Source organism: Polypterus senegalus, chromosome 2 (assembly GCF_016835505.1).
Source record: "Polypterus senegalus isolate Bchr_013 chromosome 2, ASM1683550v1, whole genome shotgun sequence".
Lineage (NCBI taxonomy): Eukaryota > Metazoa > Chordata > Cladistia > Polypteriformes > Polypteridae > Polypterus > Polypterus senegalus.
The window spans coordinates 51,723,349-51,742,669 of record NC_053155.1 but is presented as its reverse complement, the minus strand read 5'-3'; the positions used below and the strand labels follow the sequence as shown (position 1 = coordinate 51,742,669).

At 38.5% G+C, this 19,321-nt stretch overlaps 1 protein-coding gene across 2 annotated transcripts in view; it reads right to left on the bottom strand.

Moving 5' to 3' along the window:
• The window catches only part of bcl9 (BCL9 transcription coactivator), a 522,554-nt gene that overhangs the window by 224,346 nt on the left and 278,887 nt on the right, over positions 1-19,321 (bottom strand). For both annotated transcript variants that reach the window (XM_039743665.1, XM_039743666.1), the window contains one exon: positions 19,040-19,143. The gene's annotated coding sequence lies outside the window, so the exon portion shown is untranslated. The remainder of the gene's footprint in view (positions 1-19,039; positions 19,144-19,321) is intronic.

Sequence of the window (19,321 nt, the reverse complement as noted above, 5' to 3'; positions counted from 1 at the left end):
TCTGCTTTACTTTTGATTCGATCAATGAACTGAGAAGTAGGTTGTTTAGCACATAGGTTGGGGGTGTTAGGTTTGATTTTTTCCATCTGTGAGTCAAATGTAATTCTGTGTGATAAGAATATATCCTGCTGCTTGGAAACTCCATTGGCCACACATTTGTGCTGGCATAATACCTTCATAAGTTTTTATTTTTTTTATCCATAACTGGTTTTCCAATTCTAACACATTATGTCTAGCAGTCAAGATAAATCAACAACTTCTACCTGCTTCTTTGATGAAAATGCAACACTGTTGCGGTAACTACTACATTCTTACTATTCTTAGGAATTGTACAGCGAGTGGGCAAAAAAATAGTGAAAACATTTCACCCACATTACAAGCTTTTCATCTCACAACAGAGGAGTGACCAAGATAATGAAACAGCTCATAACCCACCATGTTTAAAGTCAAGTAAAGTATGCTCACACTGAGGAGAAGTTTGGCTAACCCATCTAGAAGATAAGTTCTCAAGGATTTTGAATGTGGACTGATTATAAGAGCTACCTTGGTTTTCCTATGTGAAACATATTTGGACTTTTCCTGGCATATTATTTTGAGTCTTCAATGGTAATTCATCCTCAGTATTACTGTACAAGTACTCTGTAGTGATTGTTGCAGATTAAGTCAGGGTATTGTAAACAGGGAAGAAGGGTCAGCAATATAGGTTGGATATCAGACGGTGGGACAAAATTGAAACTATTGTTGTATAAACAGGTTATGGCACCATAAGGAAAATGTAGGGTCACATTCAAAAACAGAAAGAAAACAAAATCAAAAGTGAGAATAACAACATAAAGGTGAAAGCCACAGAGCAGACCCTGAAAGGGAATGTTGAGCTTGTTATGATGTACAAGGGCGTTTGTAGAAGGTCGGAGTCTGATGTCAGACATGGGTTTGGCAGTAGCAAAAGGGGCAAAGTTCAAAAGGAGCAAGAGGGTTGCAGTATGACTATAGAGGTACAGCAATACAGAGTCGTGTCAAAGTGAAGGCAGCTTAATTTGCTGAAATGTCACAAGGAAAAGATTGTAAGCTGTTGCTAGCATGGAATTCATACAGAAGGAAATTATCAGCAAAAGACAGCTGTAGATGAAAATACATATTTCTGGACCATGAAGCCCATGAATTTTTTTTGAAGTACTAGGCTAAACCATACATTTCAGTCAATCATGTGAGCTGACATTTCCATTAAGAACAGCCCATACTTTGTGACCAGAATTGTATGGAGCTGAACAAATACAGGTAAAAACAAACAATTGCAACTAACTTTAAAGGAACACAATATAAAATAAAATAAAAAACCTCCTAATCCCACACCTCACCCAGTATGGTGAGGAAGGTGTTAACAAAAAGAAGAAACAAAACACACTGAATGGATGGCTCCAAAATAGGACCACAGTGGCAAAAACAAATTGCTCAAAAGTTAAAGTAATTTACATCTTCATGTCACCAGGCACCAATAACCCAGCTGCCCAAAAGCTAAGCGGCAGACACCAAACTCTTAATACTTTACCCTGTAACAGATTTGTCATTAACGCAGAGAATTCGAGAAGTACCTGAACCTGAAACAGTTACAGTATTTCCAGTGTCAACACAACAGCAATGATACCGATGGAAAAGAGTAACTTACTGTATGGAAGTAACAGTAGAGTCAGAGAAGAGAGACATAGAAAAACAACTAAATGGGGTGACATGGGAGTGTCATTGGAGAGCATTGGATCAAGATAGTTAAAAGTGAAGGACAAGGAGAAGAATACAAAGGGTCAGTGGCATAAAAGGTTGAGGAATTTACCACAGTCAGATAAAGAACAATAATAGCAATATGGGTCAGTAGCCAATCCCCTATCAAAATGTTTACAAGGGCAGTTGATGGAGAAATCTGTAGAGTAGGATTTTTAGTACACAAAAGACACATTTGGGGAAGCAAACTTATGATAGTGTAAAGAGCACAGGCAAAGGACTAGTAGCCAATGGACAAATCTGATATGATCAGATGCAGTATCCATCAAGATGTATTCAACAGCTAGGCACATGTGATACAAACCTATATACAGTAAATCTAAAGGAATGAAATGCTTGGTTCCAACTGGTAATGCTTGTTGTATCATAATTATATGAAGTATATTTTCTTGCTGCAATTTGGTTAAACTTACTAGAGTAAAGCATACTAGGATTACTCAATGCTGATCAATACTTCATGAGCATGGATGAAGCACATTTACTTTTCCTGCCTTACCCTGGATGACCAGGTCATATCCCTATCCCTGTCTCTGTCTACCTATTAGTATGTCATGGCATTGTCATTCATCTGATCAGAAACCATTCATGCATGTACTGAACATCTTATACTGACACCTGAGATAATGTTTTCCATTTTCATAATAGGATATGAGCTAGTTGACTTTTGCAATTTACAAATGAAAACCATGTCCTTCCAGCAGAATTCCTGATGCTGACAGGTTTTTATGCAACTGTTCATACAACTGGATGCTATCCAGTGACCTCCTTCAGTACTGTGACTCTTCAAAGAATCTTCAGGTACTGCTGGTTTTAACTTTGGGTCAAAATAGTGGTTGCTCATGGAATCCTGAATGAGAGGCACATTACCTGCATTGTGAGAAAGTGTCAGTTACAGCACTAAGGCCATGTGGTGTAATTCCCCGATGGTGATCCTGCTCACAAGATCCTTATTCTTGAGGACCTGAGTGGGTGGACCAGGCCAAGGGGATGTTTACGTAACACCTGGCCTGATAGATGGTCATTTCCAGGTGGGTGAGATTGGACCATGTTTCTGCCTTATGGGCTGCCAAATAGGTTCCTCAGCTGTTTCATCATGTGGTGGGAGCAGCAACGCACTCTATCAGTGCATACTCCCCAACCTGACCTGACCTGACCTTGTTGATATGGTTATGAATGTGTTGAGTCATGGGATAAAAGACCAGTTCATGCTTTTTGCTAATGACACTGTGTTGTGTACCACCAGAAAAGAGGAATAGGAGAGGAAATTGAAAGAATAGAGAAGGATTTGGGAAGACAGAGGATTAAAGATAAATTAGAAGAAGTCGGAATATATGAGGTTTAACAATGATCAGGATTCAGAAGTTAGCCTGCAGAGAGAGTTATTGAAAAGTGTGGATACATTTAAATATGTGTGACTGAGGAATCCAGGAGAAGGTTAAAATAGGTTTTTAAGACAGCATTGATGTACGGAGCTGAGACATGAGCAGTAAAGGGAGCGCAGAAGAACAAGCTAGATGTGGCAGAAATGAGAATGTTGAGGTGGATGTGTGGAGTTACGAAAAAGGACAGAATAAAGAAATAAAACAATCAGAAGTATAACAGAAGTGGGAGAGATATCTGAGAAAGTACAGGAAGGTAGGCTAAAGTGGTATGGACATGTGATGAGAAGAGACAATAAATACATGGGCAAAAGAGTGATGGGAATGGAAGTACAGGGGATGAGAAAGTGAGGGAGGCTAAAGTGGAGGGGAATGGATACAGTAAAATAAGATTTGAAGGAAAAAGGTCTGAGTGGGGAGAAGGTGCAGGAACGAGCTGCATGGAGAAGGTTTATCAAGCGCATGAACTCCACAAAAAGCAGGAAAAGATGAAGAGGAAGAAGAGTAATTCAAAAACATTTGAACGAATTCTAGAAGTGCTTTCACAAAGTATAAACTCAGTTGGTGAATACTTAGGGAAGTAATTCAATTTAGTTTTTTTATACCTAAGTCCATCCCTTTTTTGTTGTTGTAATTTAAAGTAAACAAAGGGGAGTCATTTTTATGCCTTTAATATTATTAATAACTAGCAGAATACCCGCGCTTCGCAGCGGAGAAGTAGTGTGTTAAAGAAGGTACGAAAAAGAAAAGGAAAAATTTTAAAAATAACGTAACATGGTTGTTAATGTAATTGTTTTGTCATTGATATGAGTGTTGTTCTCATATCTATCTATATATATATATGTTGTTCTCATATCTATCTATATATATATATATACAGTATCTCTATCTATCAATCTATATACAGTATCTCTATCTATCTATCTATCTATATATATATATATATATATATATATATATATATATACCGCTTGGCAGCGGAGAAGTAGTGTGTTAAAGAAGAAAAGAGAAAGAAAAGGAAACATTTTAAAAATAATGTAACATGATTGTCAAATTAATTGTTTTGTGTATTTGGCGGCAGCGTCATGAAGTTGTTTTCGGTAGCTGCATCAGAAAATGTATCACGACGTCTGACACGCCTCCTTTTTACTGTTTTCTCACAGCTTGGATTGCTGCTGTCATATATATATATACACACACACACACACACATACATACATACATACATACATACATACATACATACATATATATATATATATATATACACATACATATCTTCATATCTACATATCTATATACATATCTACATATACACACATATATATATATACATACATACCTATCTACATCATATATACACACAACATACATACACACACACAAATTATATATATGTGTGTATGTGTGTATATGTGTGTGTATATATATATACACATACATATACTTGTGTGTATGTTTGTATGTGTCTATATGTGTGTGTATAGGTTTGGTCACTGAGTGCAAGGGAAAAATAATAAATTATAGTCTATAAGTTATTAAACAGTAAAACATTAACGTTTTAAGAAGTACAGGTACATTGAAATTACATTTTCTATGTGAACGTTCAAATTTGTGCCTCTGGTAATGTGCCTTACCGGCATTTAAAGAAAATTAGTTTTGTGTCCTCTGCAGTGTTAAGAGAGAAAGGCTTTGGTTTGGGATAAAAGGAAAAAGGTGTAAAGAAAGGAAAGTTGCCTTTTCTTTTATATAGTATAGAGAGATGTGTTCGCTGACGCTATGATCGCCTTTTGGGGACAGTCGTGGGTCTTGTGTAGACTGGTGAGACGCCCCGCCATTAATCGGCTGTGATGGCACTGTCAGTCCTCCACTCCTGTGCGTGTCTTCATAATCCGCGCTGAGGACCTCATAATCGTATACGTGCAAAAGAAAGTGTGAATCGCCTTAATATTATTTTGCCGTGGTGTAGAAAAGGGGTCCCGTGTTTGCACTTGTCTGGGCTATAGCGCAGGGGAGGATGAAAAAATTAAAAGTGCTCACTTTGACTTAAGGCAGAAGCGCAGTCAGCGTCTCAAAGGCCGGCACAGCTATGCACGCGCTGGCTGCTCGACTTTTGCTGGGCAGGAGACCCCAGTTTTGCAGACATGTTCATGATATCAAAAGTCTCAGCGCTTTTGGAGGTCATTCATATATATATATATAGCAAAATACCCGCGCTCTGTAGCTGAGAAGTAGTGTGTTAAAGAAGTAATGAAAAGAAAAGGAAACATTTTAATAATAACGTAACATGATTGACATTGTCATGAGTGTTGCTGTCATATATATGCCTGCCTAAATAAGTCACCCTCGCTTTGCTCTTACTTTTTACCGCTCATTTAATCATGGCTAGTGGCGGAAAAATTATAAAATGGAAGGAGGATGGCTTTACCAAAACAATTATTGATGGCGAATCGATTATTCATAAAGCTTGAATTGGTGATCTGTTTTTCTGTGTTAACCTCATATTTTTCATACTTCTTCTCAAACTAAGGTGGTGCGAGGTAAAATGAATCGGGATGCGCTGATCAATGTAATCGTGTACCAGGAAATCATGCATTGACAAAAGCTCCCTTTGCTTGTAATGCAAAGTGTGATTAAATGCATTATTTTTAACGCTTATGGAGCACATGCATCAAGCTTCTCAGCTGTGCTTGTGCTAAGAAAAGGAAAGATTTTAAAAATAACGTAACACGATTGTCAATGTGACCTTTTGTAAGTAGTGCCTGGAGGATTCAGTGTGGAGAAACTCTAGAGACAGCGTGTGTATTAACTTGTGGATTTTTCTGTGAGTATTTGGTGGCAGTGTGACGGTTGCTTGAAAGACGGCGTTAGCTGAGCTCAGCTCAGAGCGAAATGAGATGAATGGGAGGGAGATGATGACGTGACTCCCCACCCGCCTTTAACTGTCAATCCCCACAAACACAGTCTCGGAATTTGCATAAGCACACCCCTTCACCTACAATTTTAACTTAGTTACAAAGTGATCAAAACTCTCGCTTATATCCTCGCCCTCTCATTAAACTTGTATCCCGCATTACCTGTGGGCATGTGAAACACCAGCGGTAGCCTGTCTATGAACTTAATTTAAAGTTTAGGTTTACACCTTGCTTTCTTTCCGAGGTAGCAGCACTCATGAATATGGTAGTATATGTCACTCGCTCGCTTCTTATTGTTTTGCTGCCTTCTCAATTATATAATGCATGTTTTCTTAAGCGCTTTTTGGAGGTCTTCCTGGTTTTCTACGCACTGCGTTGACAGTCAGTACACGTGATTACGTGGGAGGCGTGATGATGTCACACGAAACTCCCCCCCGTCTTTCCAGCTCAACTCTATTACAGTTAATGGAGAAAAATACCTTCCAGTTATGACCATTAGGCGTAGAATTTCGAAATGAAACCTGCCCAACTTTTGTAAGTAAGCTGCAAGGAATGAGCCTGCCAAATTTCAGCCTTCTACCTACACGGGAAGTTGGAGAATTAGTGATGAGTCAGTGAGTGAGTGAGTGAGTGAGTGAGTGAGTGAGTGAGTGAGCGCTTTGCCTTTTATTAGTATAGATATATATTATATTAATAATATAGTACTAAGTTAACAAATGTTGTCATTTTTCAAGAAGAGTGAATATTTTATGAAGATCCAGTTTATCTTTTATTTTTACATTAGAAACATTCCATTGAGTAATCAAATATTCTGAAGTATACCTTCTTGAGGTTAGGCTCTGGCACACTGGGAAAAGAATACTTCACAAAAAAATTAAAGATAGGTGTCATTAATTCCAGTGACATACTCTATGTATCTGGATATTTTCTATTGTGTATTGTTTAGTCTTTGAACATTCTTATCATTTTGTTTTCTACATTTGTTGCTCAGACCTCTTTTGCTGTAGAATACATTATTTTTTTCTTAATCTATCTGTGCATCACTGTTTTTACTCACTCTGCCAATCTTAGGATATGACAGATCAACTTATCCTAGCAGCATCAGACACAAGGCAGGAATCACCCCTGAATAAAAGTGCTAGTTCATTCTAGAGTACCCTCACTCAAAGTCACAAAAAAGTCTGCACATCTTTAAGATGTGGAAAGAAAATTCAAGTGTATAAAGAAAATGCCCCATAGACACTGGGAGAACATGCAAACTCCAAAAAGAAAGCAGCCTGGTCATAATTCAAACTCTCTGAGCTGTGAGGAGGTAATGGTAGCTACTACAACACCATATCAGTTTCCATGACTTTCAGAAATATATAATGATACTGAAAAAAAAGGAAAAATCCTGTGATCTTTCTACATAAAGACATGTGTTTTCAGTTTCATAAAATATTTGCCACTTTTTGAATGTTCTGCATTTATTCATATTTTTGTTGGTGAAGTTTGTCAGAAATTCACATGAGTAAAACATTTGTGTTTTTTTCCATTTATTTGTTGTAGAAGGCAATCCAACATACAAGATAAAAAAATAATAGCGAATCATGTTCATTAAAATAATTTATAGAAATATCTAGGGACAGCTGTGTGAATAATAAACAGATAGAAATGATCTGGGTCAGCCATGCACTATTTAAATCTTAAAAACTTTGACTCTTACTATAGTAACGTTCTGCAGACATAGATTCCAGAGGTACACTACATCCAAAGAGATCCACAAAGAATCAGTGATACCATTTAGTTAGTATATGGTAATTAATCCTTTGTAATGTACTGGGGCACCATGGTAATGCAGTTGTCTTCCAATGGAGGTGATGTGGAACAATACTGAAACCTCCCAAGAACAGCCATCTTGCTAAAATCTCTTCAAGAGAGAAGAGTAAATCCATTAGAGAAATAACAAAGAAGCCAAGGAGTTTCCACAGACCACTATCAGGGCTTTTGATTCCTTCCTGTGTATATTTGTCCATGGTAGAAAAAAAGTAGAAACTATTGCTCAGTAAGCGTAACATCAAAGCACCTTCAGTTTATAATCTTCAAGATTTCTAGTGAAATGTTCTATGGATAAATAAGCTAAGAATGAGACTTTTGAGCTACATGGGTTCCATTTATTTTCAATTAAAAACCAAAAATTACATTTCTCAATAAGAAAATCATACCGACTGTTAATAATGGTGGTGATTTTGTCAGTATGGAGATGTTGTTGACTTTATGAGGACTAAACAATTTTCTGCTATTGAACCTGGGAAAAGACTGATGATGGGGGTATACGGTTACACAATGAATCACAAAAATGCAAACCAGTCCACAAGAAAATAGTTTAAATGAAGAAATGTAGCATTTTGGAATAGATCAGCACAAATTTTGTATTTTAAACTCAATGGAATGTTACCATAGGAACAATGGACACTGAAAAACCTGAAGCTGTTGTAAAGATGGAGCAACAGTGGAAAAGGGGAGAATGTGAAGGAGTGAGGGGACAGGTACAGGAAAGGTTTGGTTGCAGTTATCAAAGTTAAAGCCATTGCAACCCATTACTGAAAAAATATGAATACATAAGATTTCTTTGGATATTGGATCATTTTATTTATTTAATACTCATTGAGAATGCTTAATATTCACTTTTGTTTAAGGATCTGACAACATTAAGTGTCATAAAAATACAAAGATTCTGAGAATCCAAAAAGGGGTTGAATGCATTCTGCAAAACTTTGTTTTTTTATCAGTTAAAACAGATGGTGTGCTTTGAGGACCCTGACGGATTTGCTTAAACTTTCTGACACATCTTTTGTTCTCACTGACAGGTCTGTACATCAACAAGTATTGAGACAGAGAGAGGGAGAGTGTGAGAGAGAAAATGGCGAAGACAGCAATGGGCGTCTGAATCCTGTGAGCCTTCACTTGTAATCACAGTATTTAACCCAACCTGGAGTTGTTTTTTCTTTTGGTTAATTTAAGTGGAGCATTGCAAGGTAAATAAATCAATAAAGTCTAAACAGAATGCCCATAGCCTCAGTCATCTCTGCGTAAAGAACACAGTTTGACGCACAAAGGCAGAGCCTCGTCACAAAGAGCCTTATTGAAAATGCATCATCTCCTCTCAGCTCTGAATCACAGTCAATCTCCCTCTGATTATTCTCTCCTTTGTGAGTGAAACAGTAAGCTGAGAATAATTTTCCTGCAGACTTGCCATGATTATATGCATTCATTTCATGTTTTTTTGCAGAATAGGGTACAGGACTGTTAATACTGTTGATACTGGTGTTTTCCACCAAATTACTAAATAGTTTGTACATTCTGTGTAAAAGAAATACAAGTTTATGTGTATGCGTGAATATCTATTACACTGTGAGTCGATGCGTACAAGTAAGCAGTGTACGTGTGATGGGTTTGTGCAACATCTGCTGCAGGCTTTCCCCTTTGTGGATGCCAATATGCTACCTGTTTCCTGCAGAGCTGCAAAACATTTGATGAGCCTGCCATGCTTATGGATCATTCAAATAGCCCAGGAGAGTTGTATCATTCATCAGTTTGGGTGGAAATCAAAACTGCACTCCTTTACAAAAGGCTTGAACTTGAATTATGTTATACTATATGTTACCAACTGGGGCACCTTCTTACTTTCAATAATACACCTTCATAATACCTCATTGTGACTGCTCTCTTATCTTTAGTAAAATCTGAATTTTTTTCTTCTTTTTGTGATTCTTGTGTGTGTTTGTGTAGGGGAATAGTTTTTATATAATATATTATTTATGTACTTCTTAAACTTTTGTAAAAAGCTAAATCATCCTAATACAAATAAAGTACTATCTATCTATCTATCTATCTATCTATCTATCTATCTATCTATCTATCTATCTATCTGACTTATAGACAGTTCAATGTAGACAGAATCACTTTCTTCACATAAGTTCCACTAGGAAAGTAAAATTAATCTCTGTAAAATGTAGTGAAGTTCCAGATTTGCAAAGGACCTTAAAATGCTAGAAAATGTTCCACTGGGAACAGCATTGCAGAGAAAGTGTTGAAAATGTATAAATATATGTATAAATATACCCGTATCATATATATTGTGGCGGACAGCTGCCCAGCCGGGATGCCTGGAAGGTGGAAAGACCGGGAGAGAGACTATACCTTCTCCGGGCCATGAGAAGTTAGCCACCCCGGTCTGCATTGGGGCCACGGGATCAGAGCTTAGAAGCTCAACCCTGTTGGGGCCTGTGGCCACCACTAGGGGCACCTAGAGGATTACAGAACCTTGGACTTCAGCACTTCCGCCACTCCAGAAAGTGCTGCTGGAACAGGAACTGAATACAACCGGAGTGGTTCTGGGTGCCCATGCAGCACTTCCGCCATACCAGATCATAACTGAGTACCTGGAGCACATCCAAGGCATTATAAAAGGGGCCACCTCACTCCATTAGAGGAGCCGGAAGTCAGGAGTAAGAGGACAGAGTTTGCGAGAAGAGTAGTGGAGACGGCAGAAGAACTGAAAGAGTGAGAGTAAAGGAAAGAAGGGCAATTATAGAAGATTTGTGCATTGTTTAGTGCTGTAAAGCCAAAAGGAATATTAAATGTGTGTGTTCTTGGACATCTGTTGTCTGTCCGTCTGTGTTCAAGGGTTGATTCTCCACTATATATAGTGTGGAAAAAGTGCTTGGTCTTCCCCGTGTCCCACAGGCCCTACACAGTCCCAAAAACACCCCAAAAGAAAGTCACCACAACACACTCTTCTTCCTCCACTTTTGTTTTGTAGCCCTCCCCTGCATTCCAGCCCAAACAGGCTCGTTAAGCCGTGCAACTCCTCCAGGTGGTGACCACAGAGCCCAACAGGCCTGAGCCCTGAAGACCCACACCTGTGGCCCCCGATGTAACCCAGGAGGGCTGCCACCATGTATTCCAGGGGACGTAGTGTGCATCCCATGGCTGCTCCCCCGGTCCCAGTGTCAAAGGGGTGTCAGGAAGCTTTGACTGTAGAACTCTGTTATTAGAACTACTGCAGCTCTACATGTCTCATTTTTGAAGTTTACTCTTAATTTAATTCAAGGGCATCCCACCACCGACACCAATGAAGTTGGTTCTTCCTCCCCCTATCACAAGATGTATTCTTTCTGGGGTGTTTACCATTTACCCTGGATGTGTGATATTTTTCCACGAAAAGCAAACCAACAACTAGACTGAGGAACAAAATATGGCAGGGAAGATGTCATGGCATCTAAAACAATAGGTAGACATTTCTATCTGTACTCTACTTATCTCTATACATATAAAATCCAACATCTGTCTGTCTGTATGTATGTCTGTCCACTTTTCATGAAAGAACTACTTAACGGATTTAGATTGGGGTTTTTTTTGGAATTTGATTGAACATTCCGGTTACTGTTGCATCTTCTCTCATCACGCTAAGTATCATAGTTCTCTTAAGGTACTGATTTATTTGCGCAAATCCAAGAGAGACGCAGCGGGCCGAGGGGAGGGGAAGTGTGACGTCAGGAGTGGGGAATCTACACAGGCACATTGGTGGACTACATTTAGTCCTCAAATATATACAATTGTAATTGAAACATACAAGAGCTCACCAATCAGATCTCCTTCAATTGAATATCTTAAGGTGCTGGGAACAGTGCTAGTTTTACAGGATATTAATGCCCTTGCTAGAAAGATAATTTACAGTAACTCAGCTGTATATACACCCTGTGAAATAGCAGTTGAAGTGGAACACCTCCAGCTAAAAATGAACAGTTATAAAATCTGATTTTGTAAATTATAATGTAGTTGTCAGTGATTTTAACAGTTACAGTATATTGTTGCTTGGTTTTGATGTAAAATTTTAAATTTTGCGGTTAGTGGCTTCTTGTCCTATGAGGTAGCAGATCACTTTCTTTTACTGTGATTGGTGGTTTCGTACCTGGTGTACTGCACAATAGTATGGTAGCAGTCATGTACTGAGTGGCTATGTAGGACCTCTTTCTAGTTTTGTGGAGCAGTCATACAGTATGTGCAGTCATTGTTAACATAAGTGAAAGGTAGATGTGTACATTCTAAAAGAGTAGTGATTTGAAAAATATGAGAAAAAAATAACACTATTAAAAAGAAAAACTACATCATTATAAACAACCTAACACTACCCTCCCCAATTCCCATTTCCATGCTGGTCCCAAGACAAACTGATAACTGATAACTGATATGTTTATTATTTGCCTTAAAAGGCATTAAGTAAAATCTACTCATCAATTTTTTTAACTTGCTGTTCCAAATAGAGTTCCAGGGAGCTGGAAGAGTGTATTGTGCAATTCAAGATCCAGTTCCAGGTAGATTTTTTGGTCATTGTAAGACAAGTTCTCACGTCAGGATACTTTAGAGTTACCAGCTTGACCCCATAGTATGTTTTTGGACTGTATGGGGGGAACTGAAATCCCTTTAGGCTACCACCATGAACACAGAGGGAACATGCAACACTGCAATGCAGTAAGGAAGAAAGACCTAGTGCAGTCTGCTATAGGAGGCTGTTAATACATTTTGTGTAAAAGCAGTCTTTGTCTGATGCAATGCATTTCACTGTGGGTTCCATTCCAAAGGGCCTTAGAGGGATATTACTTGAATACAGGAAGATGAAATACCTAATGCAGTATCACACATGAAGTGAGCAATTAGATTTGAAGCAGCAGACACGTGATTTCAAGTTTAGCTCCCTGAGAATTAACTACACGGTTTTTATGATGATGAAGTTTATCTGATTTAATCTTATCCACAAAATGATAATGCTGCCACAAAAGTTGAACAAAATAACAGAAGCCATATTTAGATATGCTACCAGTTTGGAGTGGCTTAAATTAGACAGACAAATATTTTATTATTCGGTAAACTGGGAGAAAACTGGGAGAAAAATACAAAAACACTACCCTGCAGAGGGTCACTGTAGCTGTCAGTTTCCTGTCTGGATAAAGAGCTTAATTGCCTACAAAACTAGACCACTACTAGGAGCCGCTTTGTGCCTTTTAGCCTTCTGGCTTCTTGGCTCAGGTTACTATGCCGCTGCTGCTGCTCCTACCGCCATGGGCTCTGCTCCAATTCAGTCCCAGTCCTACAGCTGCCCTCAATTAAAACTAATCACCCCTGGAGCTTTAAGGGGACTGGCACTGGGCGCAAAAACAGTGAGCATAAAGCAGTGACTCGGTGAAATGACTAGACCCCCTCCCACTGCCACCACAGAGACACACAAATAGTAATCATCATTTTAGTGACCCCAGTGCACTGACGTTTATACAAAAAGCAGTTCATTATGTGCTCCAGTTGACCACCACCCCCACCTTCAGTACCCCCTTGGCTTCTTCTGGCAGAAAGCAATATTTTGTCAGCCCTTTCTAGACACTGAATGAACATTTAATTCTGCATAAAGAAGGTGCTAAAATTGACGATGAAAAATGACATGCAAAACTAATCCCTGAAATAAAAACTTAAATAAAGGAGGCAGTATTGGTTCTGCACCCAGTAGAGAGCTGCTTTCTGCCTCTTACCCGATGTTGTAAGTGGATACACTGGGTTCAGTTATTGAGGGGGTGAACTATAGGATTGAAACCAAAAGAAGGAATCATTTTAAAACATACTTTAAAAGGTATGATTGTGTATACTGTATGGTGTGGTTTAGTAACTACAGTGCTAAAAACCGCTATATAAAGTGGCACAGATCACTTGGGAGAAATGTGCATAATCAAGTCATTGTATATATTGTTTTCAAATGATTATATTAAGCATTTAGCAGATGGGTATGTGTGTTCACTCTGTGATGGGTTTGCTCCTTGATTGTCCCTGCCTTGCATCCTAGGCTTGCTGGTATTGGCTCCTGCTGTCCTACAATCCTGCTCTGGAAAGCAGGGTTTGGAAGATGGATGATGGATGGATAATGGATTATGAAAGACAATATATAGAGTGATTACTCATAAAAGAATTACTCATAGTGTTTTCCTTTTTCATTTCACACCCTCAAACAGACAGGCTTGCCATGAACCCAGGGCCTGCAATTCAGAAGAAAGAACTTATCCAACTTCACTAAAGGGGATTTCTCCTTTCCTTAGCCAAACAAGTATGCCTCTTGATTTCTGTTACAACAAGAAATGCATCAGATTACACAGCACAGACTATAATTATGTCCACACCACTAAGTTTTTGTATTTTTGCATTTTTGACCTTTCATCCATAATACACTTAGCGTTTTTAATCTTCGAAAATGAAGGCTTTTGAAAACACCCTCCAGAGCTGTATATTTGTGAAAATGCCAACTCGACCTTGCAATGTGAATGGGTGAAAATATAGACTTTTGAAAGCATGGACTCTAATTGGGCTCATACTTATTACATAGCCCATTTATGACTGGATCTCAATCCCCAATTGTTCACACTTCATGCAAGAGAACCATATTGCAACACAGTGGGCACAAAAGAGTTGCTTTCAATGGTTCTTGTTTTGTTCCTCACTTGTATGCATCTAAATTGTGTTTTGTACAGTTTCAATGCTGCATACATGTACAAAAGGCAAATAAAATATAATTTGCTGCAGTTTTGCAATAAATTCAAAAGCTGTCAGCATTACCATCCCTTCAAGGATTTTTCAACTTATGCACACATACTAGGTATAGGTGAACACCTACATCATACGCATTTTTGGTTGTTTTACTGTGGATGGTGATACTTTCATAAACAATATGAAAACTGTAGTGTGGACAGCGAAATTGTTTTTGTTTAAAAACACCATTTTGAAATAAAAACTTAGTAATGTGGACACAGTCTATCTCTCTGAGCTTCACTAGCCACTTTCTACAATGAATGGGGCTACAGCATTCATGAAGGTGGTGGTTCCTTAAAATAAATGCACTATATACAGTATGATTAGAGGCACGTTCACCCATTTTATGAACTCACTTACAGCGGTCACTGGGAGGATGGCAACAAGTCAGTAGGGAACCTGACACAGTGCCCACTCATGTACTCACTTGCATCGAGCTAATTTTAAATTGTTAATCTACCTGGCTGGCACATCTTTGAGATAGCGGTAAACCCATGTGGAAACAGGAAGAATGTGCTGACTCCACACAGGCAGAGATACGCAATCTTCTAATTCACATGTGTGTAATCTCTATATGTCTATATATCTTTAAAGTCCAACGTCTGTGTGTCTGTATGTCTGCCTGCTTTCCACGAGAGAACTACATAACAGATTTAGATAGCGTTATTTTTGTATAATTTGCTTAAACATTCCAGTTTATTTTGTGACTTCTCTCGTCACGGCAAGTATTATAGTTTGCTTGCGGTACCGATTTATTTGCGCGTATCCGAGAGAGACGCAGCAGTCTGAGGGGAGGGGGGTTGGACCCTCCTCTCTCACACGCCAGCCTTGGGGTGTGTACCTTACCTCCGTTTAGCGAGTGAATGCGAGAACTACTTAACGAATTTAGATTGGGTTTTTTTCTATAATTTGTTTAATTCTTTCAGGGCTGATGTCGACTTTTGTCATAAGGAGGAGTTGACGATGGTAATCAACTGTAAACTGTGACAAAACCAACAGTTATGTTTTAGTTGGACTCTTGTTGCTAGAAGGAAAGTTAGCTTCATTGGTTTTTATTGATTTCCTGCACACGTGTGAGTAGTAAGGCGAAAACAACGGCAAAAATGGCACTGACATAATGGTGAGAGATCAAAGCAAATGTGTACAGTAAAGCAAAATACTCTGTGGACGAAGTTTTGCCTATTCTCTCTGAACTGGACTATGACTTTTCGGACTCCGACTGATATAAATGATCGAAAACGAATGTGAGGTCTCAGCTTCAGCTGACTGGTCCCCAGCTAATTGTGGTGCTGAACAGGTTCATGTAGCTGACATGCCAAGGGCAATGTTCGCCAGGAGGACTGCCATTTAACAATGATAAGAGGTAGAAAACAGATTCCAGTTGATATGGCGACTTCTCTTGTTGTGCTAAGTATCATAGTTCACTTGCAGTACCACATTTATTTGCGTGCATCAGAGAGAGACGCAGCAGACTGAGGAGACTCAGGGCGTGTACCTTACCTCTGCTTAGCTAGCAAACAAGAGAACTACTTAACGGATTTAGATTGGGTTTTTTTTCTGTAATCTGCTAGAACATTCCGGATGGTTTTGCAACTTCTCTCATCATGCTAATAATCATAGTTTGCTTACAGGAGCGAAATACTCTTGCTAATCTGAGGCAGAGGCTGCAGGCCGAGGGAAGGGGGAAGCGTAATGTCAGGAGTGCGGAGCTGAGAATGTTTTGGAGTGTATCTTGCCTCTACTTAGCTAGCGATACCTGTTTGTTTATTGATTTTTGTTTATTGATAAAGTTTGTCCTGTTTCACTACTACTACATGGGCAGAACTGCGGGGGAGAGCTAGTAAAATATATAAAAAGAAGATGGCATTTTACTTAAAAAGTGCTATGTAAAGTAATTAAAAGGTACTGCAGAACCCAGGCAATTATATGACTTCCATTTAACGCAACAACTTCACTGTGTTTTTTGATTTTTAAGTGTTAACTAGGCGTATGGATCAGTGAAATAAAATCCTACTTTCATGAACTTTCTATTGGATAGTTTAGGAAAGAGAAAGTGAAAAAATATACAAAGATTAGCAGTGCCTTCAGCTATAGGGCAGCAACCTCTGTAATGACTTACCTACCAGTAGAAGAGAATTTCATTAGTTTTACAATTTCAGTCAAGGCTGGAGAATCCATATTTTAATACTGGCTAAGGTAATTTCACATTGCTCTCTTATATTAATATTAATATTAAATTATTTTGCCATTACTATGTCGCTTTCAATTTCTTTCTCTTCACAATGCCCATGGTCTGTCTTGGAGTGGATACATCATCACTTGTTTTTCAGACATCTTCTTCCATAAGAGATCGTTGTTCTTTGCATACAGAATAATCCTTTTCAGAAGATGGTTGCCAAGGGATAACTGAAATTTTAGAATCTGGACATAAAACAAACACCAGGATGCTGTGGTGGTGTAGTAGGTAATGCTGGTGCCTCATGTATCCTGAGTCTTGGGATTGAATTCTGTGACCTTGTATTGTCTGTGTAGAGTTTGCATGACCTCTCAGTCCTGGAGTTTTCAGTTTTTCTCCAACATTCCCAAAAGACATGCAGGTTAGGTCAACTGAAAATTTCAAACTGGCCTTGTGTGGGTGTGTGTGTGTGAGAGAGTTCTGGGATAGACACTTGGTATGACCGGGACTGTTTCCTACCTTTTACCCAGTGCTGTCAGGATATGCACTGGCACGCAGATACACTGAATTGGATTATTTTTAATATATATGTATATTTTTGTATGAATTGCATGATGTTTTCTATGCTTATGTCTCACCATTATACATTGTTTTTATGTTGTATTGCTTATTTACTTTAAATTATTGTATAGCATGTGGAACTCACATAAGAATAATTTGAATTGAATTGAACTAAATGTGAAGGCTTTCAGGAGGCATTGCATGTGCAGTTTGTTACACAGTAGAGACTTTAGAATAACTGAGGCTTTAAGCAGCTGGGGAAACCCAATCATTTTGTATACTGTAAGTATGTAAGCTACACTGATTTACTGCTGGCTGCCAAAGTCTACAGTAAAATATGATTCCCAAAACCAATTAACTGTAGTACCGAAATGAAAGGCGTGTTATACAATGATAGCCAGCACAGGAGAGGCATTGGCTCCACAGTGACTATTCAGTGGCGGCAACACTAACTCACGGCTCTTTTTTTCCACTTTTGCAAAACACATTTGCAGCCAAGGAATTTAATTGTGCAGCCAACCACAACTCCATTCTGAAGAAGCCTGGGCTGAATCTAAAGTTTTCCATTTTGCCTTGACACCCCGAGCCACACCACGGCAACACATTTACACTCCTCAAAGAAAAACCAACGTATGTGTGTCTTCTCTTATTTGCATCTGCCCTTTCTGTTACTTTTGTTCAGGGTTACATAGGGCAGAAGCCTAACAGATGCACAGCAGGTTCCCATACTAGATGGTACAACAGCCCACCACAGGTCATGCACCAGCAAAATTTACAGATGACAACATGTCTTCAGGCTGTGTGTTAAACCCAAATGAATTTGGCAAAAATGACCAAATACAATTGTCCCTTGGGTTTTATATGAAATTACCTGAAGTACCTTGAAACATTTTCTGCTTTACAAAGCTTACCATGAACGTGCAAAAAAAGACAAATTACACAGCTGGAGAATAACGAATGGAAAACAATCACTGAAATGCAAGTAGCTGGTGTTTGGAGGATATACTGTACATAAGGAAATATACAACTATCATCAGCCAGAAGGTCACAAACTGTATACAGCGAAATATATCTAAATCAAACTGAACTTATAGTAAAGAATCAGCTACAGAGAAATGGAGAACAGGGCACAATTAAAGTACTCGTAATACAGTGACCACAACATCAATGGAATGAGAGAAAAGCTGATAGATTTCTTAGAACACTTTATAAGTGTAAGTATTTGGGGCCATCTAAACCTCTTTATAAGAGTCTTGGTTAGAGCCATTAGTACCGGTACTGAGCAATATAGTGTCAAAACTGAGCATCAAAACCTTCATCACCAGCCTGTCATTGACATGTCTGATTATTTAAATTTCTATTAATGAGTCTGTTGAAATGAAATGAAGCATCATTACAATCACAGTTTTGATACATCCCAGGACTCAACTAACCTACTGCATAAAACCAAAGGAATAACACACTTGGTTAATGTGCAAGCCTCTTCTAAGTTATGCTTCTGGATCAACATCTCCCTCATTTTAGTCACGAAGAGCTCTTACCAATTCATTCCTAGATGTTTGTTAATCGTCGTCATCAACACCAGTTATACATGCTGTATAGTGACTCTAGGATCTGCGTACCTGTTTTCAGGGTCCTGCTTCCCTCAAATATCAGCTGTAAAGGGTGTTAGAGGAACATGAACTCCTCTTGAACAACATATTCCAACGTGTTTCATTTCATTACCCTGTGAAAAGTAAAATAATTCAAATATATTACATTCAATATAGATATATATGTTAATACATACAGTATATACATAAATAAATGCTTCAATAAATAAGTCAATTTTTACTGATGAATCCAAGAAAGCAAAACTGCTCCATAAACTGCCACCTGTTTAACCTTCACAGGAGGGCAAAATG